At 50.5% G+C, this 18,859-nt stretch overlaps 1 protein-coding gene across 7 annotated transcripts in view; it reads left to right on the forward strand.

Moving 5' to 3' along the window:
* The first annotated feature begins 5,270 nt into the window (after positions 1-5,270).
* The window catches only part of FRMPD3 (FERM and PDZ domain containing 3), a 147,317-nt gene continuing 133,728 nt past the window's right edge, over positions 5,271-18,859 (forward strand). For 5 of the 7 annotated variants that reach the window (XM_065556440.1, XM_005285677.5, XM_005285680.5 and 2 more), the window contains exon 1: positions 5,278-5,412. The gene's annotated coding sequence lies outside the window, so the exon portion shown is untranslated. Of the gene's footprint in view, positions 5,413-18,859 lie in introns of all 7 variants that reach the window. The other 2 variants (XM_065556443.1, XM_042861543.2) reach the window with 2 other exon arrangements.

Consider the following 18,859-nt stretch of genomic DNA (forward strand, 5'->3'; position numbering starts at 1 on the left):
GGATAATGGTCCTTGTTAATGGGAGTCATCAAGATTCCAAACCATCATTAAAGACTCACACTTTACATAATTACAATAGGCCCTCAGAGTTATATTTTATATTTCTAGTTTTAGATACAAGAGTGGTACATTTATACAAATCGGATGATCATACTCAGTAGATTATAAGCTTTGTAATGATACCTTACAAGAGACCTTTTGCATGAAGCATATCCCAGTTACGTTATTTTCACTTATTACCATATTTTTCTAAAACTATCCCAGTTACATTATATTCACTTCTTATTATGTTTTTATAAAACCATATAGACTGCACAATGTCACAAAACTGACATGAATTTGGTAAATTTTTCTGTTTTGTCAAACCTGCATTTTTCACTGAAAAAAGTTTCAGCTGAAAATTTTCACCCACTTCCCCTGCTGACACACTGCCCAGCACGTGTCTAAAACCCCCAGTTACTGCTTATGCTGTGGATCGAAAACGTTGCATGGAGCTTGTTCTGCTTCCGCCCTTGGCTCCTGTCTGTGATCCCTGGGGGAGCGCGAGGAGCTGATGTGGAGGCTGACTTGGGAACTCCAGGGACTTGTGAGCCAGGCAGTTTGGTGACTACAAACACCTGCTGCACTGCCTGCTCCCCTCTAAGAGCCCATGCAACCGGGCATCTCAAAAAGCCCTCTTAGCATAACTGCGTGGGGAGGACAGATCCTCTGAAAGATTACACTGTCCCCCTTCCGTTTCCATTCTGCCTTTTGTGCCTGCTCTCTCCTTTCTCAGTCAGCCAGGCCTGCAGTTACAACAGCTGCTTTCCAGGTCCTTGACAAAGCCGTTTAGTTCTCCTACTCCACTGGGTACTGCAGGCTGATTGTATTTTTTCTTTGCTTAATGGAATGCTGCCGCCGGAAGGGGGCTGGAGCCCATGCGGCCCTGCAGAGTGGAGTTCAGCTCCCCCGCCAAGCCGGCATGGCAAAGGTGAGGCTCTGCCACGTGCCAGCTTAGATCCCACTCGCCACTGTCGGCTGAGTGAAGCCCAGTGACCTACTGAGCTGCTTTTTAACGGGAATCTCTCTCCATTCAGTGAGTTTAGTGCGGGTGAAAGGTTGAAAAGCCTTCCTCTCCGCAGAGCAGGCACAGCACAGGCCACAGAGCATGCTCCTGCCACGCTGCTTTGTGGAATGGCGCTCTAGGGACTGCTTCCAGGGGTGATCAGGCCCACACCCCCTTTGGCCCCTCTGCTGGGATTGCAGTTAGGGCCAGTTCTCTGATTCCCAGACCAAGAGGACCTGGCCTGAGAACCGCCATGCTCATTACACATCAGCAAGTAAGGGCTTCTGCCCACTTCTGTCTTAGGCACCATTCCAACCAGTAATGTAGGTGTGAACGTGCACAGGTAGTGGCTTTGGCATGTTACATTTTGAGGGGGAAATCAAAGATGAGCTACGAGAACACAGAATACACGTCCCGTATTTAAGCAGAACCTTCCTATTCCTGATGTTTTGGGTTTAGCCTGGCAAAGCCCAACCCCCTGTTTGGCCCATTGCTGGTCCCCCAGCCATCTGTCTTCCTCCTTCTCCTTTTTCAGAGTGCTTACACCAGTCCCTCGAAAGCCTCTCTGGATCTCTCTTTTTCTGAATGGTGAGTCTATCTGCTGTGTCTCCAGAAAATCAAATTCAAAGGGGCGTAGTCATGTCTGTCCAGGACATTCCTGTAGCAAAAATTATGAAAAGTGCAAGCTCAGGGCTACTGCATAAGCCTGTCACCTCGGGAGCTCAGCATGGACAGCCTGGGGCAGCAGTGAAGGACTTTGCTAGTCCTCCATCTCAGTCCTGAACATTTGTCTCCATCCAGAATCACTACAGAATGCTGCCTCATTTTCTGCCTGCTTAGGAAATGTACATGACTAGACCCTGGCTGCAGGGTCAGGACTGCAATGCCGTCGCAGGGCTATGTGGGCCCAAGAGAGGAACAGCTGTGGGTCAGGAGAGAGAGGAGTGGAGGGTAGGACTGGAATACTAGAGGATCGGCAAGTTGGGATCATGAAGTCTCAGCAAGGGGCAGGAATGGAGTAGGAGGAAGATGCTGTGGATCAGAATTGACTATACTCTTTTAAAAGAGAAAACAACTCTACACAGACACCCCCCCCCCAGTTGCACTCTTCTGCCTGGCCAAAATAAGAGTAACATAACTCATTGTTTCCCCACTCTTCCTGTCCTTTCCCTCTGTCGTCCCCGATTATGTCCTGTCTGCATTCTAAAGGTTGAGCAATTTGGGGCAGGAAGGTTTGGATAGTGGGATCCTGTCTGGGGTCGCAGGTACTGCTGGAATAGAAATAAGGAATACTAAACCCACTGTTCTCTTCTGGGCTTTGTGGATTTTAATTTTGTACACCGGTAGCCCGATGAGGGGTGTGAAGGCAGGTAGGACAGAGGTGCGTCAGCAGAGCTGTGTGAGGGCCCAGAAGGGCTGGCGGAGGCTTCCCAGTGATATCTGGTGACGCTGCTCACAAACAAACCAAGGGCCTTGTGTGGATTTTGTTATCAGTCTTCAGTTTGGGTGTGTCGGGGAGTGGCGGGACAGCTAATCTGATTGGCTAAAATGAAAGAGCTGGCTCAGGCTGAATCCTCCCTAAAGGCTGAAAGAATTTGGTTAACTTAAAAAAAAGTCCCTGCATCTCTGCACTTCTTGGCTCCTGCTGGGAATAGAAGCTAGGAAGGCAGGGGGAAGGGCTGTGGGAGATAGGACCAACATTGTGAGCCGGTAGGATCCCAATTATTTGGACTCCTGGGGGTGGCATGCCCAGCACCCTGTAGGACTCACACTGTCATGTGGTGTTTCTGACCTGATGAGTGATCTGAGAGAGCCTGTTCTTTTGCCAGTCCCAACCCTGTCTTGCAGGCAAGTGCTCTGGACTAGATTTCCTGGGTGCTGCATCTCCAGCGCTTTGAGGTTTGCCCGTCCCTAGCCATGAGGAGGCAGTGACCTGGCACCCATGACAAGCGCTGTCAGTGTTCCAGTCCATCCCTTGGTCTTGCATCTCCTGCTTGCTGGCATTTCTCTAGTGCAGTTCTATGCATGGTGGGGGGGACCTGGCTTTCTTTCTAGTTCTGGTTCTCCCTCTGGATTTCAAAAGCAACAGCTGGATTTTATGTCTGATTCCTTCAGTGTCAAGTGCTGCAGTAAACCCCTCTGTCTCATCATTAACGATGACAGGAGTCCCTGCTGGGAGAACGATAAAACAGCTAATTAATGAGAGAGCCTAATGCAACCCTGAGCAGAAAAAAGGGAAAACAGAGACCCGAGATGTCCAACTTGCAATCTGCCTCTCACATCCCCCAGCACCAGGGCTGAGAAAGGCAACGCTGGCACAGTGCTCCGTGCCACCTCCCCCTGGCAATGTGGCCATGAAATACATGGAGAGTAGCAATAAGAACCATGATGCTAACCAGGCGGTTGTCATATGAAATACGGAGAATTGCAATGCCAGGATAGGAATCTCTGTGTGATGGGCCCTGCCAATGATGCCACAAAACACATGGGCACGGGGAAGCCACTCTGACGTGGCACTCTCTGTACAAGGCTTGATGCACACACACACAGGAAAGATGTGCCATGCCAACATGACATGCAGCATTCCCTGGCCATGCTGCCATGGAGCAAGCAGGTGTGTGTGTGGGGGAAGGGGGGCAGAGCACCAGTGCAGCACAGACACTGACTAACCCTTTCTTTTCTCTCAAGATGAGAAAAGAAATGTCGACCATTGGCCCATCTGCTTAACTGCAAGCATTAAAATGGTCGCCCTGCAGGCATCTTGGGGAGCTGGCACCCAAAAAGGCAAACAAGCCAAACCCGCAGGGTGAGAGGAGCAGAGGGGGTCACCTGGAAGCAGTCCCCTTACATATAGCACCCTCAGGGAGCAGAGGGGGCGAGGGGCCGTGTGGAGAATGTTAGGTAACATGCTCTGCTAATGTTATTTTATGTGTGTGGGTGTGGGACGAGAAACCCGTGCTGGAATTGAGATGTGGTGTCACATCCGAGGAGTCTGCAAAGGCCCTTTTGGTTACTGGGAGGCACTGTGGGGTGTTCGTTCAGTCAGGTGAGGATGGCTGGAAGAGGAAGTCTTGGGGCTGGCAGGAGGGAGTTAGAAGGTCTCGGGACCTGGCTGAAGGAGACCTGCATTAGTTCATCCATGGGGATTACTTGTGATGAACAAAATAAGAATTTGCTCCTTCAGTGCAGAGTGGAGCTGCGCTGACAGAGTTTTCCTGCCATGGCCTTCAAAGAGCACCTGCCATCCTTCAGTGAGCACCCCGCTCCTGAGGTCTGGGCCTTGGAACCAGGACCAGAGCGTGGGTGACAGGTGGTGAAATGTCCTATTGCAAAGCTCTATGGTGGTGGCAGCAGAGACCCAAGCCCAGGAGTGCAGGAACCCCAGCAATTGGAGAGGGCCTGTTGGACACATGTGGTGCAGTTGGGTCTGAATAGAAACACAGAAGATTAGGGTTGGAAGAGACCTCAGGAGGTCATCTAGTCCAAACCCCTGCTCAAAGCAGGGCCAACCTCAACTATGCAGTCCCCAATCAGGTGGGTCCTCTCCAGACGGGGACCAGCCTTCTGTCCAGCAGCTCCCGAGCTGAGCCCCGTGCTTTGGGAAGAGCTCCCCGCCGCTGTCTTCCCTTTCTCCGCAGGGCGGAGGTGTGGCGGGGGGAAGGGGTGGCCCCGGATCTGGGCTGGCTGGCTGGCTGCTGCTGGAGCTTTGCTTGGCCCTGCAGCTCTTTAGTATCCGCTCTGCGCCCCCCGCGGGCACCGCTAGCTGTGCGGCCCCTTCCCCTCTCCCTGCTGCCCTCGGCTCCCCGCCTGGGGGCGGCGCTCGGGGGAGGGCGCACGGCGCAGGGCTCCCGAGGCACAGCGCCTCCAGCCAAGGTCACGGAGTGGAGCCGCGGGTCTCAGGAGAGGAGCAGCCCCCCGGCCAGGCGCTATGTGCCGGGCTCCAGCCACGGGGCGCGGGTCGGGGGCCGGCGGGGTGCTCGCTGCGGAGTCGCTGTGGATCGGGGCCGAGGGGGCAGCCGCCGCGGTGCGTGTCTAACCCCGTAGCGGGCGGCAGCGGCTTTCCCTGCCCCGAGAGCAGAGCCCCGAGCCCCTCCCTCCGAGCTGTCCGGCCGCCTGGCCCTGCGCCGCAGCATGGACACGCCGCAGCCAGGGGGCTGAACGGAGCGCGGAGATGGAGACGGCAGGAGCCTGCGTGCGTCGCTCCCAGCCCCCTGCACCTCCGGCAGAAACTTCCCGGGGCAGCCCGCTCCCTCCCCAGCCCTGCTGCTGCCCGGCGCTGAGCCCCGGCCGGCCGCGCTGCTGGCGGGGAAGGCGGGAGGAGTAGAAAACACCGAGAGGAAGGACGGGAGGGGCAGCCGCCAGCCAAGGTAAGGCGAGCGGCTCCAGGGCAGCTCTGCGGCGGGTCTGGGGAGGGCCGGGAGGAATTGGGGGCGACCAGCAGCTGTGCCCGGCTCGGCCCGGCCCCTCGTTTGGAGTCCGAGGCTAGTTCTGTAGCAGGAGCCAGCCCGAGTCCTTCAGTGCTGCTGGCTTTGCCGGCTGTGTTCAAACCGCTTCCCTCGGCGCGTTTGCCCTGGCTTTCATTACAGGGCTGTCGGGTGGGCGCGCAGCGGGAGAGGTATTTGTGTGGAGACCTGTGTGACTGAGGAGTAATGGCCATGGTGTGCAGACTTGCCTGATTTGTGATGATCAAACAACCATCGTGTGTGTGTGTGGGAGACAGACTACACAACCCCCTTCTAGGAGCACACACAGAAACAGTATATCCCTATACCCTCAATCCACATACACCACCCCCTCTGTTTGCACACACAGCCCTCGCCACACAACCCCCCCCCCACAGCATCCCCTGTCCAACTTGCACACTCCCACCCCACCAAGTGCACAAAGTCCTCTGTGCATATACACAGCTCTATACATACACTCAAAGCTCAGCCTAGTCCTATACACTCCTGGCCCCAGAATACACATATATGTCTGCGTGTCCTGTCGCTTTGTGCCTGGAGTGCACTGCGTATCCGCCCATTGGCTGGAGCAGAGAGGGTGCGATGGGTTCCAAAGCCACACCCTGAAGTGGATGTGCACTCCTACACACAGTGACCCCCCCCCCCAAAAAAACCCACTGTCCCTGAAATAGAAGTGTACACCTAGTGGGGTGTGCAAGCACATAGGCTGGGGCCCCACCAGAGCAACTTGGAAATGGATACAAATGCACACACCATAAACATATGCGCATCCCTATGCATGCATGCTGACAGTTCCGAATTGCATCCGATGCTGGGAAGTGCACACACCTCTCAAAAATGTGTGTGCATTCCTGTGTGCCTGCATGCCGAGACCCCACGTGTGCATGCACACAGATGGTCTCCGAATTTCCATCTCTTTCTAGGAAAACAGGTGTCACTTAACTCTTGCAGCTGCTGCTTCTCTGTAAAATGGCACACCAAGGTGGGCCCCGCAGACTTGCTCATTACTGGCCAGTGCTTGTCTTTGCAAGTGTTCCCCACTTTTGAACTGAAATGTTTGGGAGCATCCATACAGCAAGGGTAAAGTGCTGGTGCATTTAATGCTCTGGTCAGTGGCCCTTAGTGTCTGCTGTGCCAGCATTGTGCACTGAAAGGGTGGGAGGAGGGGGCAATTTATAATCAAGGGACCATCTTGTGAAACCTACTGCACTGCAACCATGGTAGCTCAGTTTCTATGGGGATGGCTTAAAGCCTTCTTCTGAGTGTAGATTCCCAGGGAACTGTAGCTTTGCTTGGCAGCTCCTTTAGCACTGGAAAGACCAATGTTTGATTCTCAGGGGGATTGGTGTGCTTGAGAGAGAGGACTGTTGATGCTCAGGGAGTAGGATCTTTGATTGGGAAGTTGTTTATTGCACTGCAGAGACTGCAGCTTAGTTTCTCTGGAGGCAAGATCCTTGCATAAGCGCTATCCTGAGGCATTGCATTTGGATCACTCGGGATTTTGCATACTGTCTCTGCTGCACGTCTTGAGTTTGATTCGCCAGTGCTGGGAGAGAAGTTGGTTTCCTGTTGCTTTCTGCAGACTGCCCATTTGACAACGTCCCCTTCCCCAGGGTGAGTGGAAATTCATTCTCTGTTTCTTCAGCCCTGGGCTCCCTCACTGGTCTCCCAAGCCTGGGTTAGAGAAATATTTTTTTTTTGAAAAGGCAATGAATCTAATGAATAAAACCGAAGATTGTATAAATCACAGGAATTAGGAGATCAGTGGCTGGCCCTGCATTACTCCTCTTTGTAGTTATGGTTTTAATAATCTCATCAGCGAGTTCCCTATGTTCCCTCATTGATGCGATCTTTGTGTTGCTTCTATTGGGACCCCTGGTGTCGATTCGGCTGTATCACTTTGACCCGTTTTCACCACCAGGCTAGCTAAACGTGCTGAGACATGGCGATAAAAGAGGGTTCTGATCACTGAAGCCTTATCCACATTAGAGCCAAAATATTCAAAACTGGGTGCCTGAAGTTGTGCTTCTGTGTCCAGTGTTAAGGAACTAAATAAGTGGCCTGATTTGCAAAAGTGCTGAGCGCTCAGCATCTCCTATCGACCTGAATATGAATTATTGGGTGCTCAGCGCTTTTGGACATCAGGTCCAGATGCTGCCGTGTTGTAAGCCGGCAGAACCTTTGGTGTAGCTCCCTGTAGCGCTCTTGGGAATAATCCAACGGGACATTGGGATGTCACATCAAAAAGAAAATGTCCCAATTGAGTGTGAATGATAGTGCTATGACCACTGCAGTTGGTGACCCAGCAGAGTCCCCAAGATTGGGAACCTGAGTAACAGGCAGACAGCGCCCCCTAGTCAGGGAGCTGGTATCAACTCAGTCATTTCTTCAAGGGCAGACTGTGACAGTTGTTTGTCTAAGTGTTCAGAAAGTACATTGAATTGAAAGGGAGCTGTGCAAGGGGGACATACAGAGCAGACTCAAACACAAACACCAGCGGCACTTCCACTAACAAAGAAATGGGGAATACTAAGGTGAGGGCAAAGTAATGGACTCTCACAGCTGATAAGAAAAGTGATGATAATACTAATAAATTAGGCCTCTTCTCCATCAGTTCCAGTTTCCAGCAAGGGCTCTCACATTCAGCCCAACTTCCTGTGCATCCTGAACAGGAGAAAAGGAAGAGTGAGAAGGGAAATGATGAAGGCCTGGAGCCTGAATCTGGCCCAATCCAGGCTGTGACCTGCTGTGTTTCAGAGCAGAAGTGTAGGGCTTAGTGATTATCTCTGGCTCTGGCAGGTGGCAGGTTCTTGACAGAGATAAATGGCTGGGGAAGAAGAATGCCACCTTCTAAATTAGCAGTGGAAGAGGCCGAGCTGGCTCAGGTGAGAAAGAGGCTTTTCTGTCTCTGTTGATAACATTTTGTACTAACTCAGAAATCTGTGGTGCTGATAAACTTCTTCATGTGTGAGCCGGGCTGGTTCCAGGCTGGGCCTTTTGAATAATGCATAGAAGCAAAATGGTCAAATCCGCTGCTGTGAGAAATCTCAGAGCAGGATGGAATTTAAAGATAAGGCAGATACGTAAATACCACCCTATATCGGAAACCTACTGACCGCTACACTTACCTACATGCCTCCAGCTTCCATCCAGGACAGACTAACACGGCTGCTACTCTGAAACTGCAGATACGAGTGGTGCCTTATCTTATCCGGTACCCATGGCAGGCCTTCTGGATCAATCTCAGGAGCCCTTCTGGGTATGATGGGTGCATGGAGCATGCCTGGTGGGTTAGCTGCCAGTTTCCTGAGAGATTAACACCAGAATCAGTCGCAAATCAAAGGAGCATCAAGATCAAGGGAATGCTTTCCACATTTGCTTTTCCTTCACCCCTGGCTGGTGAGGAATAGAGCTCTCCTAGTGCTTACATGGAGCTTTGCAAACACCAGTCCTGCTGCTGAAATCAATGGCAAACTCTCCTGGCTTTCAGTGGAAGCGTTAGTTAATCTTGCCTCACAACCACCCCCTGGGAGTTAGCTGTAGTTAAAGCCAGCTCTCACACAGCAAGATTACGCTGTTGTTATAGAGCATTTATACAATGCCATAAATATACACAGTGCTCCCAGAAATACATGAGACTTGTTCCCTGCCCCGAGGAACCGACAGGCTGAATGAGACAAGGCATAGAGCAGCAGACTTGTCAAGGCTGGGGTGCGGATTATTGAGGAAGAGAAGGGAGTTGGGGTCGCTTAAAGAGATGAGGCTTAAGGAGGGATTCAAAGGGATGAGGAGGTGGTCAGAACCCTCGCTTGAGACTCTGGAGACCTGGATTCAATTCTCTGTTCTGTCGTGGGCTGTGTCTGACCATGGACAAGACCCATGATCTTCCTGTGCCTTAGTTTCCACATCTGTAATATAAGGGTATAGCACTGACTTGCCTTCCCATGAGGATCAGTACACTACAGATTGTGCGGCATTTGGTACTGTAGCACTGGGGGCCAGAAAAGAACTTGTAGCTAGAAGGTGACACAGCCGGTCATGACAGAACTGAGACTAGCACTCAAGTCTGGGAGCTCCTCGTCACTGGGTGTTGTATCGTTGCCTCACCAGAGGTCTGGGAGTTGAGGGAAGGCTCTTCACATTTGTAGTCCAGTTACACATTGAAGCTATAGTCTGGCTGTACTGTGCACAGTCATCTGCTCCCTCTTCACCACCTGTAGGGGAGAAGAGGGAGTCCTCTAACTGTTATAGTTGCTCCTGCCCCAGTTCCATTTAACAAATGCTGTGGGGTTTGGGAGATGGGAGGTAGAGAAGGGGAGCTGACTTACCATGATGCTTCACACCTCTAGGCCATCCATTCAAATCCAGTTCAGGTTGGGGTGGTGAAAAGGTGTTACCATCAGCTCTTTGGCAACGTGCATGCAAAGTGGTGTTGGCATCAGTCAGGTTCTTAGTGGACGGGTGTCCCCATCACAAGACCAAACGGCATGATTGGCGCCCTCATTGGCAGCCTGAGTAGAGCATGTGAGAGCTACCGGGGACTGGCTGCCCCCCTTTCATCCCAGAGGTGGCTCCTGTAGGCCAGGGTCACGGCACGTGGTAGGGCAGTGTGGGGGAAGCTGTTCTGAGGACAGGGGAATTCGGTCTCCACAGCATGTCAATTAGCCAGCTGCTTTTGCCAGCCCTAAATTGCAGTGGAAACCAAAAAGATTTAGGGGCTTGGCACGCTCCTGAGTATCAATTCCAGCTGCAGTATGAAGGTTCAAGTCTAAGCAAATAAGAATTCTTCAGGGATTTCACACACATACAGGGCCAGATCCTCAATTGGTGTAGATCAGTGTCATTCTGCTGGATCCAGGCTTATTTACATCAGTGGTGGCTCTGTTGCACATACCAGCATGGCTGCATTTTTGCTTCCCCATCTGCTCTGTCCTTGCCCCACTTCCTTCCTCTCTCTTTGTCCGTCATCCTGGCTCCTGATGGGAAGAGTTCCTGGGGTGTGCACCAGGGCAGGGCAGTACAAGGACTTTGGGTGCCTTAGTAGGCTGGGGAATGGGAGGCTCTGGGCATTGGAATCTTGCAGGGCTTTGTGTGGAGCCATCTCCACCATCTGTTCCGACCAGCTTTGGAAACAGAAGCTCCTGTCTGTCCACATCCGCTCTTCACAGCATATCTCGAGCGGGGTGGATTAATGCCCAATGACGTTAAAAACACTCTGAGCTCTTTGGCGTTCTCGCTCGCTCTTTTAAATTAATCAAAAGCTGGCTTCCGCAGCCAGTCAATAGTGAGATTTATCACTTAAACAGCGTTATTGATTGCCTGGGAAGCCTGGTTTCATATTGATAGATATGTACGGGTGCAGACAAGCTGGTGAGCCCTGTGCCATTAAAGGCACAGAACGTGTTGTGCCCGACCTACCCCCTGCAGCTGGGGAGCCACATCTGGTGCCCAGGGGGCATCAGCCCGGCAGAGCCAGCACTCCCTCTTTGAGTGAGAGTGGTGGTCTCTGTGTGTGACACCGTGGCCAAATTTGGCCTTTCCTTCCTTGTGCACTGGGCCTTCTCCAGGGTGGCACCTTAACAGGGCCTGATTACTGCTTGGCTGTCAGCATTCAGATTTGCTGCTTATACAGGAGCCACCTGCACCTGCTGTGTTAGCCTCTCTTGCACCCCCATGCTCACATTTTCGGAGAAGCTCACCATGCTAGTGGGGAGAGATGGAGGGGAGTGGGTCAGCGATATAGGCAAAGCACCTTCTTAGCTCGCTATGGAAGTGTTTGTCTACAGCGCTGGTTGGGCTGGTTAATGAATTGTGTGTCCTACCACAAATCTTGCTGCTGCCATCAGTGTCCCCTAGAGGAGCAGCTGGCCTGGCATGGAGCCTTCATCTGGAAAGTTGACAGCAAGGCTGGGAGTATGTTAACATGTGGGATGGGCATCTTGAGTGGAACGAAGGAATCTTTATTAGCCGTCACTTTGATCTTTCTGAGCAGGCCTTGTGGTAGACCCATCAAAGGAGCCCTGCGGTGCCCTCCTCATTCTCCATATATTCCCACAGGTGTGACCATGATACCCATCAGCCAAAGAGGCAGGGAGAAATGTGAGGCTTTGCCAGGCTGTAAGCAAGGGAGACTGAGCTGATGTTACTGTGTAGGGTGCTCATGGTGGTATTTCTCCATGAAAAGAGCAAGGCGTCATTGTGGTCTGAAATGGCTCTTCTTGTAGAATAAGGAAAACAACAAGAAAGATCCGAGTTAAAGTCCCCACGAAAGACAGCCGTGTATGTGTGTTCTAACAAGGTGCATCAACTCTGTGAACAAAACAGCAGCTGTCTTTGCACATGGGGAGAGTCCTTCAAAACTAAAATAAATGAATGCATATAAACGAAAGGCCTCCCATTTTATAGCTGCATATGCCTTGCACAAGTCTGTGGTGGCCGAGGATACTGATACGTTCAGGGTGGGTTTCTTGGTACTAAAACTTCTCCAGAGAGGAATGGTCCAGTTGTTCAGAGGCTCAGGGGGGCTGTGCACAGGGTATTTTGGTAACTGTGCTAACCCTGGGAACTGTCAGACTGTTCCAGCAGTACCCAGCTTCCCACTGCCCTTCCCTACCCTCTCTTGGAAGTAGGGCTACCAGTCCGTCTGTTGCACCATCTGAAGAGGCCAATTGCCTGCAGTGGTTCCAGGGCATTTTTAGGGATACCAGCTCCAGTCTGCTCCAGCAGGGCAGTTGTTTGGGTAATACCAGTCGAGGGGAGGTCCCAGAGAGGGAAGGTGTTGTGGAGGTTTGGTGCGAGGGGCTCTCGGTTGAGTGCGTATTCTCAAATAACTGGTATTTCTGTTCCTGCTGCTCTGTAAATGGTGTTTTTGAGGTCACCACCATGTAAATCTTTATGGGGTTCCCACCTGAGAGCTCACATTTCCTAACAGGCAGTTCAGTGGCCTCCGGGAAAGGAGTTTGGTGACCTCAGTCCGGTTCCCATGGGATGGGGTCTGCATCTCAAACCATTATGACAACTGGCGCAGTATCGGCAGAGAGGCCAAGAACTTGAATAGTGCTGGAGGCTGAGCTATCCCCATACCCTTAGGCAGTGCCACCAGGCCTGATGTGAAGCAGTGCTGAGCTTGAAACCTCTTTATCGGGAAAGGCTCTGGGTCAGTGGAGCCCAGCCATAGTAGGGTGGTGCTCAGGATAGGATTAAAAACCAAGTCAAGGTTCTTCTTTACCAAACTTTTCACTCTGAATGTGTCCTGTGTACTGCACTGTGTTGTACTGTGTTCCATCCCCACTGCATGGTAATACCTGTCTCTGCAGCACAACTTGCCTCGCACAGCCCTGCATTATAATTCACTCTTGCTGCACAGCAACGTTTGTGCAATGTACTGGTCTGCACCCTCTACTGCACCTCACTTTATACTGCACTGTCTGACACTTGAACTGCTCTCTCCCGAGCTGTGCTGCAATCTCCAAGGCTGGTGTGTGCTCTACTGCGCCTCATTACACTGTAATCACACTGCATTGCCCTGCCTGGCCCCGAACTGCCCTCACCCTGCATTGCACTGAAAGGCCCTGCCCTGCCTTTTACTGTGGTGTGCACTTCATAACACCACACCTCTTGCCACTGTGTATAGGAAACAAAGGGGTTGGCTGGGGTCTGAATGAGACATTGCCCTCTTTTAGTTTAAAGTAGGGGGAGATGGGCATGTGGCATCCTGTCCAATGCAGAGTCATGGGCAGCTTTGGGGGGGAAATGTGGGGGGCTTCACTTGAGTTCAGCTTTCTCTGTTGTCCCTTTAAGTCCCTGCAGTATGACTTGCCTGAAATTGCAAGTCCCTGCTTCCTGAAATTGCACATATGGTATCTAGCGCAGCAGGTCTGTCATTGAATAATGAATTCTCCATGAATAGCAGAGGGAAATTACCAAAAGCCCCGGAGTGCGAGTTAGTTGCACTCCCTGCCTTGAGATTTCATGGTACAAGCCAGTGAACGTAGATGGAAGACCCCAATCTTTAAGGCAGTTTCTGCTCCAGTGACTTTCTTCAACTCCCAGGAGCAGTGCAATGCCCGCAGTTGCGGCAGCAACCTCCGGCGAGTCCTGCCTCACACTAGAGGTGGAATCATGCATGCGTAGAGTCAGGCACCAGTTTACTCTTCTCAGCTAATGATGTGATTTGTCTGAGTGTGTTTGTAATGTTCCCATCTCAGTAGCGTCTGGGCACATTATCCAGATTATATGCAACATCACATGGAGATAATCCCTTACTCTGGATAGTCCAGCAGTTCTGGCTCAATCACTCATACACACACCTGTGACAGTCTATAGACAAGCCAGTGTCTGATGAAGGAGGTGTTTCTTGCACTCAGAAAGGCAAGATACGTGGGTTCTGGAGCTAGGGACCCTCCACTAAAAATACTGTCTCCCCAGCCCCCATCTAGGGATGTCAGCAAAAGTGCTTTAGCCACTGTGAGGCCAATGTAATGATGCACAGGGAGAGAGGCAGTGCTGAAGGCAGCCATCTCCCAAACCAAGTCGGGCTTCATATATGAGCATCAGCACCTGGAATTGTGCTGGGCAATTTAACGTTCTCATACCAATCCAGTAGCTATAGCAGATTGAAGCCGGTGGGACGCTTTGGTCTTCACAAGTAGCCCCAAGGATATTGTTGCCCCTTGTTTACCAAAGAAGCTAGTCAAAGTTTGGAGCCCTGGGGACGTTCCAGTTGGAGGTAGAAATTGATAGTCTGGACTTTTTTTAACGCAATCTTGTTTATTTAGAGAAATGTACCAAATCCTGCTTCTCCACACACAGGAGGAGCCAAGAACAAAAAGAGCAATTTCTTTGTTTCCAGATCTAAGCCCTTTTAGCCAGCTACAGCCTAAAGCTCTCTCTCTAGCTTATCCCAGGCTCGCACTGTGCTCACAGGCTACTGCTGGGCTTTCTGCCTCTCTCTGTATCTGTCTGGTCTCAGTTTCAATGTGCAATGCCTTCCTTCACACACACATAAAACACAAACAGTATTCAGCAAAGCCTCTCTCCCAATCTGTCCAAACGCCTGGATGGATTCACAACCCCTTCTTGTCTTCAATAGGGGGACTTCTCATGAGCTTACCCTGGCAGTTAATTGGTAGGTGTATTCACACCCACTTCCAATGACATTTTAACTCAGCCCAGAACAAAGTTTCACCCATCACTGCAGCCGGCCAGCCTGAAAGTGACAAAAGTGCAGCTGATTGTGGTGAGGGCTGCATCCTCAAGGAAACCTTTTAGCTTGCTACAGATGGGTTAAAAAGCCTTGAGCAACTGCTGCTACCTGGGAATCCAAGAGTGGGCAGGGCTTCCGATGAGCCTTCGTTTGTGTCCATCTTTGCAAGGGGAACTTGTATCTATACCTGGAGTTCTCAGGATCTTTCTCTATTCCTCAAATGATTTCCCCCTTTGCAACCCACTCTGTCTTCTTCGTGCTGAGTTTGAGCAGCTTGCTGTCCTCCACATAAATTCCCAGTCAGGCCCTGGGAAAGCAAAGAGGCTGCACCACCTGGAAAAGGAGACATAGCACGGAGGTGGCGTCCACATACTGAACGCGTTGCAGCCCAAAGGTGTCTCAGTTTCATCCAAGGCTTCACCTATATGTTGAACAGGAAGGGTGGCAGAATGGAGCCCTACACCACCAGCACGAATGAGCCCCTGGGATGGCTTAGCAGGTAACCATATTCACCACCCCCCTAAGTCTTCCCAAGAACAGTCTCCTCCCTTGCCTGTAGGGTCTCACAAATGGATCAGTAGCACTGTGTGATCAGTGGTACCCAAGGCTGCTGATAAAGCTAATGAAATCAGCCTGGATAGCTGACCTTTGTCCAGTTATGGGAGCTAGACTATCAGAAGAGAGGCTTTGGCGAGGCAGTGTTGCCTAGTGGATAGGTCACTGGGCTGGGACTCAGGGGGCCTGGATTCTATGCCTGGCTTGGACAGGGTCTCTAGGTGTTACTTCAGACAGTAACTTCCAGAAGTAGTGATCGTCCATTCCACCCTTACCCACTTGACGTTAACAAAATAATGTTGTTGTATTTTTATGAAGCTAGCATAATTTACAGCTAAAATAGCACACAAAAAACATGTCCAGTCCAATCTCCTTTGTCATCTCATCTTTGTTTAAGGCCAGGGTGCCAGGAGGGAGGAGGAATGAAGAAAACAAAACACAAAAGGGAGTTTACATCCCATGTCACTAAGATGTGCGTAGTGCTGCCTAATGTTGCTATCTCACAGGGTTTCAATTTGTGGATGTTAAACCAGTATAAAAAGCTCTTCCTCAAGGAGGGGCATGTCCCCCATTCCCTTTATGGGACTTGCTGTGAATCTGCTTCCAGATGGTTATGTGGCATGCTTGGACTATTCAAAGGTTGAGGCAGTTCTAAAGCCTGCTGCAGATGGACAGAAAGTACTTTTGCAATCTATGAGTGACCATTGTATTTCTGTTATCCCGGCCAGGACGCCAGGAAAAGAAATGAAATGAACCCACTGCTTCTGCTTTTATGGATTAATTTCTCTCTAGCGTTCAAGCCAAACGTTTTCCCAGATCCCCTGCCAATAGCAGGGAACTAACTGATAATGCAGATGCTATTAATAAAGCAAGTGTTGTTACATATTCATATCAGTCAGATTTCTAATTCAACTACATGAAAAAAACACTCTGTAGCAGAGAAACATTAGGGAGGATAATGTAAGTTTCATTCTACCAGCATTGGCACATCCTACTCTGTTCAGAATCCTTCGTTTCAGGATTCCTGAATTAAATACTCCATTTGGCCCTCTGATCTCTCTCTAGATGAATCTCTGCTGGCTTTGCATCCCAGCACTAGGGACATTTTTGTTTGATTGTTTAACTCTGTTTTGCTGGGAGGAGCAAAGATCCATCATTTCCCATTCTAACAGATCCTGTTGATTGACAGTAATGTTGTCCTCTTAGCTAGGTACCTGGCAAATGTGAGTTCCCCAGGGCAGGTTTCCTTGCCTTGATTTGTGTTAGATACATTGATCTGCACTTAGTCATTCTTGCCTAGCACTGTCTGAGGCCACCAGGGACCGTAGGCACTGGTGATTCCCTGGGCGTGTCAGGACGGAGGGAGGACTAATATCACACCTGGGGGTTTGTCTGCATGAGAGCTGGAGGTGTAATTTCCAGCTTGAGGAAGATCCACGCTCGCTCTGATGGAATTAGCGCATTGAAAACAGAAGTGAGGCCACAGCGGTGCCTGGGGTGTGAGGGATTAGCAGCCCTGAGCATGCACCTGTGGTCTTGGATGGGTTCATACTGGGGGTGCCTAGCCTCTCCCACCTCTCCTCCTGCCGTGGCTACACTTCTGTTTTTAGCTTGCTATGTCCCCTCCAGCTGGGAGTCCCAGCTCCAGTGTAGCCACACACTTAGACTCTTTCACGATACATAGGCAAAGCAGCAGAGCCCAGCAGTTCCGCTGCCCAGAGCTCAGAGAAGCTCTGCCCCCTCCAGGTACAAGTAAACTAGAGCTGGAGGTGTGCTTTCCAGCCGGAGGAGGTGCACCTGTGCTAACTCTGATTGCTGGAATTAGCAGAGTTGGCACAGCAGTGGGAGGCAGTAGCAGCCCGAGTACATACCTCAGCCAGGGTCGTTCTTGGGGCGGCTGAGCCCCTCCCACTGGTAGTGCCACGGCGGTTACACTCTGTTTTTAGCACGCTAGCTCAGTTCAAGCTATCTTGGATCTGTCTCCTTGAGCTGGGAATCCAACCTTCCAGCTCTAGAATGACACACCCTTCCCTGTAATCCCCCGCTTCACCGCGTACAGCTGGAATGAGCTCTCTTGGTCCTTTATAGGGATCACCTGACCCCTTCTCAGTTGGGTCTGATAATTGTACAGGGCCGGCTGGCTCCAGCTCCTCTGGCCCTTCCAGGGGCAGAGCACTGTGTTATCTTTCTCCTGACATCCCATCCCCAGGATGATGGAATTCCTTTGTGGGTATCTGTTTCCTAGTAGCTAAGCTGTTCCCGTTTTAGGGCAGGTTCTGCATGTTAACTTGCTGTTCAAACCTAGCTCTCAGAGTGCATATTACCTTTATTCACCTTGATCACTGCTCTGCGGAACCAATTGATCAATTTGTCCTGCTCTTCTGTTTCCCTTCCTGACTGCGTCAGCTGCTCTTCTACCGTGTCCACAAGAGTCTCTGTATTAGGAGCTCTGACTCTCAGTGAGCTGTGCAAGTTTAACATTGACTGCGTGGACAGGGTCTATTTCTCTGCTTGATTCCTGCACTGTAGCATTTTGCTAAGGACAGCTTTGGGAGGACTGTGTCAAATACTCACGCCAGCCAGCCTGGCTGGTGTTTATGCCATTTGCCACCATTCTATATGATCAAACAGGAGGAATGCCTTCTCAACAACATTGTGTCAAGGCATTGCATCTCAGGGCAGTGACCTTGCACAAGACCTTAGGAATATGATGGATGGATAGATAAACAGAGAAAAGATTGGGGCAGACGCCTTCCTTCTTTATTTTGTGTATTTTACAGCAATGGTTCTCAACCAGGGGCACACATATACCTCTGGGGGTACGCAGAGGTCTTCCAGGGGTACATCAGCACATCTAGCTATTTGTCTAGTTTTACAACAGGCTACATATAATGCACTAGCGAAGTCAGTACAAACTAAAATTTCATACAGACAATGACTTGTTTGTACTGTTCTATACACTGAAATGTAAGTACAATATTTATATTCCAACTGATTTATAATTCTATGGTAAAAATGAGAAAGTAAGCAATTTTTCAGTACTAGTGTGATGTGACACATTTTTGTATTTTTATGTGTGATTTTGTAAGCAAGTAGTTTTTAAGTGATGTGAAACTTGGGGTACGCAAGACAAAATAGACTCCTGGAAAGGGTACAGTAGTCTGGAAAGGTTGAAAGCCATTCTTCTGCAGCGCCAAGTATGACTGCAGGATCCAGGAACATCGCACAAGAAGTGCTTGTGATGGGTGGGCTCATACAGGTGAAATGGGAATGAGCCAGCTGATAATGGGACACATGCAGGGCTAGGCTGGAAACAGATATACAGTGCTGTTTGGTTTTACAAGACTTATGCTCTCCAGCATAAGTTTATATATAAAAAACAAAGTGTACCGAGAAATCCCAGCAAAGGGCTAAATACACTTACAGAGTTGTTCCTACATCAGGACATGCTTTTTGTCATCCATGCCTCCAAAATTGCAGCAGCATTTTACAGTAAGCCATAAATTGGAAGAAATACCTTATTATTCATAAAGCATTATGGATGTGTCTGTAAACGACCGCACAGTGAAGGCTGCATTGAGAAATGCGTGT

This window comes from Chrysemys picta, chromosome 9, assembly GCF_011386835.1.
Source record: "Chrysemys picta bellii isolate R12L10 chromosome 9, ASM1138683v2, whole genome shotgun sequence".
Taxonomy (NCBI): Eukaryota; Metazoa; Chordata; order Testudines; family Emydidae; genus Chrysemys; species Chrysemys picta.